The sequence below is a fragment of the Oenanthe melanoleuca genome, chromosome 13 (assembly GCF_029582105.1).
Source record: "Oenanthe melanoleuca isolate GR-GAL-2019-014 chromosome 13, OMel1.0, whole genome shotgun sequence".
Lineage (NCBI taxonomy): Eukaryota > Metazoa > Chordata > Aves > Passeriformes > Muscicapidae > Oenanthe > Oenanthe melanoleuca.
The window spans coordinates 13,465,811-13,470,063 of NC_079347.1; positions in this window are offsets into that span (position 1 = coordinate 13,465,811).

A 4,253-nucleotide genomic window follows, 5' to 3' on the forward strand; every position below is an offset into this window, starting at 1 on the left:
ACAGGTGCAAACAGCCAGACAATGGGATAACCTTAGGGAAGGAGGGAGGGGAGAGGTTTACAGAGCCAGTTTCTTAGTGTCAGGAGGCCTGTTAGGGTGTTTGGTGACATAGGGTTTCACCCTATGTGGGATCCACTGCAGGCCTAGTGGATTGACATGCAGGCATACCCATGTCCCCATGTCACCAGTTTATAGGTCCTTCGATTTGGGATGTGTGTGGGTCCTGGATGAGGATGGGCAGATGTTCTTTGTATCTGTGATCTCTGTGCAGCACGAGGTGTCTTTCCACTGGGAGATTCCTGTTCTCAAAGGAACAATTTAAGAAGTTAATAGTGAAGAGAGCTTTGCAAAGTTTTTCCTGAGGTGTTTGTTTCTTGGTGACCTCCTGTTGACATTCTAGAACCTGTCTGAGCAACCGGTGTGCTCGCTCAACCACTCCTTGACCCGTGGGGGAGTGAGAGGTGCCCATACCTGCAGTTCCCCATACCTGCAGGAATTCGTTGAATCCCTTGGAAGTGTAGACTGGGCCATTTTCTGTCTTAATTGCTTTAGGGACCCCCAACACTGAGAAAGCCTGCAGCAGGTGTTTCTTCGCATGCTCAGCCTTCTCTCCTGCGTGGGCGGAGGTGTAGGTTGCCCCAGAGAAAGTGTCAATAGAGACATGCACTTATTTCAGCCTGCCAAATTCAGATATGTGGGTGACATCAGTCAGCCAGAATTCACAACTGACCAGCCTCCTGGGGTTAACCCCCTCTCCTAATGATGGAATGGTGGTTGACTGGCAGTTGGGACAGGCCACAATGGCCCTGGCCTGATCTGGCTTCAGGTGGAATTGACAGACCAGCCCTGGCACATTCAGATGGAGCATCTGATGGGTCATCTTTGCTTGGTGTAAAATGTCAGGAATCCTCACTAGATCTACAGGGGCTGCAGCCAGGGAATCTGCTCCTTGATTTCCCTCAGCCACTGGTCCTGGCAGGCTGGTATGTGATCTCACATGCTTATGTAAAATGGATGCTCTCAGTGGGAAACAGCATAAATTAATTTTGAGAGAGTCTCAAAGAGAGTCTGGTTCGAGACCTCTTTCAGAATTGCATTCTCTGCCCTAGCTACTATTTCTGCTACATAAACTGAGTCGGTAACTAAATTGAATGGCCCAGAAAACCTTTCAAAAGCTCTAACGACAGCAGCCAACTCAGCTATCTGCAGAGACTACTCCACATATTCTACATCTGTTTCCCACTGCTGAGTTTAAGAATCCTTTCGCATCATTACTGACCTATGGGATGCTCTAGATGCGTCAGTGAAAATTGTCAGAGCCTTGAGTGGCCTCTGGCTCCTTTTCTCCTCGGGGATCAAATTAAACTTTTCATGAAACAGTTTGTGGGCAGGAGCTTAGACAGAAATCTGTTCTACATAGCTATCCAATGCAATTTGAAGGGTCTCATTTTCTCTTAATAGTTCTTCAAACATATCTACTGTCAACCTCTCTGGGGACACTGTATCCTCAGAGAGGCCGATCGGCAGATGAATGCGTGCAAATCACATCCAGCCAGTTCCAGGATCCTTACTCGTGCTTTCCTGACCATCTGAGCCAGTGGCCTTGTTATACTCTTGGACAGATGGTGACTGAGGAAAACCCACTGTAGCATCCAGCAGCCATTGGTACAGCTTCCTGTTTCCACAAGAACCAGGTGCCTGCACTAGAGGTGGTGTCTCAGCCATTCAGAGATGTGTTCCATCTCCCCCTACAGTGAAGTACTCATCCTTTGCTCTGCCGGCTCCTTGGCGTCTGACTTTAAAGGAATCTCCTTGACCTCATTTCCCACACACTGCTCTTCATCTAATGGCTGAAAGTGTGTTTTATAAAGCTGTGGTAAAATCATAGAATTGTTTTGGTGAAAAAAGTCCCCAGCACTACCAAGCCCACCACTAAACCATGTCACCAAGTGCCATGTCTTCGTGCGTGTTAAAGCCCTTCAGGGATGGTGACTCCACCACTGTCCATGCCAGTGTCATTAACAAATTTTCTCTAATATCCACCCTAAACTTCCCCTGGTACAACTTGAGGCCATTTCCTCTCATCCTATTGCTTGTTCCTTGGGAGAAGAGACCAACCCCCACCTCACTACCTCCTCTTTTCAGGAAGCTGTAGAGACCACGGTCCCCACTGAGCCTCCCATACTCCAGAGCACCTCCTGCTCCCTCAGCTGCTCCTCATCAGAATTGTGCTCCAGCTCCTTCCCCAGCTCTGCTGCCCTTCTCTGGACACATGCACTGATCTCTTCATGAAGGGTCAGTTGCAAGAACTAGGGCTGTCCTTCCCCTACAGTGAATTTGCTTCACAACAGTCCAAGCCATTCACTGGCCACTGTTTCCAAGTGTTTTCATAATCTTCCTGCTTGGGTTAAAGCATCCCCGATGTTGGATCACAAGTGGATTTTGCAAGCTAGGGAGCACCCAGCAAAAATTCTGGGCTATTTTGCAGGCTATTTTGTGATTGCAGCAAGAGCTTGTCATGCTGTGGCAGAGCTGGCTAGAACACAAGGGATTTCTATAACTGCTAATTTATGCAGGTTCACAATATAAGAGAAAACCCTGTGGTGTTCTCATGTCAGACATGTGAATTTTTAGTATGTTATGCATGCATCTGCAAACCAGATAAACCTAAGCACATCATCTACCACTTACTGAGTCTGTCTACCACTTATTTTTGATATGCTAAATTTGCAGCCTAACCACAGTTATTTTGGAGCTCTGCAAATCAGTCAGCTGTAAAAATTTACTGTTGACTGAATAATTACTAAGATTGCATTAACATTAATGCTTAAGACAATACACTCCACATCCTTAATTTCCTCATTGGAGCAGGCATGCATTGCATTTCTTTGCTATGGTTCTTGCACAGCCTCAGGGCAGGGCAGGTGGAGGGCTGCTGCCGGCTGCTGCCTGGGAGCCCCTGATCTGTCCCGACTCGCCCCCACCCTGCTCTTATCACTGGGGACAGCTTAGACTGTTCAGTAGCCCAGGCGCGGCATGAGGATGTCCTCTCCAAACAGGAGATATCTGAATCTTCCCATGACATGAGTTCTTCATCCCACATCCGAAGCAGCAGCAGATCGCTGCCTGGCCAGATAAATGTTGCCATATGCCTCTACTCCCCAAGCACCGCCGAGCCATCGCTCCCACTCTGTGCTTCCTTCCCGCATTCCCACGTCTCCCTCTGTGATCTCTGCTGGAGCGATGCTTTCCAGCTTGCCCTAGCACACCGCCGGCGTGGGCATCCTCGTCTGATACAGGCACCCTGCTCACACCTTCAGAGAGCAGGGCAAGCACTGTGCTTGTTTTAGACACCACTGGGTTTCTGAGTGCTCCCTTAGTTATTTCAGATGACAGCGTTGTTCAGATTTCTGAAATGACTTTGAAAGCTGTCCACGTATCCGACTGTGGGCAAAGCCAGTCACGTGTAGAGCACGAATAGTAAATGGATAGGAGGTGGGAATATAAAAAGCTCCTCTCTCCAGGCCAGAGCTGCTACAGGCTCCTTGAGCAGACACTGCTGACCTTGTCTGTTGCCCAGAGTAAACGCTGCTGGGAAAAAACACTGGGCTGTATTATGGACGGGATTTCAGGGGCTGTGAGAACGTTTGACTCGTAAAGCTGTGTCTGGCCCTGGTTTTCCTCTGTGCTAGTGTGTACCAGGGCTCCCATTACTGACGTCGCTACTCTTCATGGGGTGATCCAGGGAGAGAGCACGCCGGCGCTGGCAGCCCCGCCAGCTCCCAGCTGATGGCTCGCTGTTCCCGTTCCCTGTCCTTTAACTATTCTCGTGATGACCGGGAACGGTGTGATGCTGTGCCTCCATCTTGCAGCAGCAATACAGAGGACAGCCTGCTTTGGGTCCCCGAAGGGAGGAATTCAGGGCTCGGGGAAGGCTGGGGGCGGCGAAGCCATTGCCGCGCTCCCACCAGGCGCTGATCTCGCACCGGCAGCTGCTGCCAGGCAGCCGCCCGGTCCCGCCCCGCCGATCCCGCCACCACCCGCTCCGCTCCGGCTGCGGCTGCCTAGGAAAATAAATGGAAAAAAACGGGACACGCCTCCTAAGGAAAGCGCCGGGGCCGGCGGCGGAGCAGCAGCGGTGCCCGGGGGCAGGCCCCAGGGATGCCGCGGGGAGGCGGGGTGGGCAGAGCCCGGGGCTGGCGCAGTGTCCCCCGGTCCCCTCCGGCCGGGACCGCCGGGCCGGGACGCGCCGC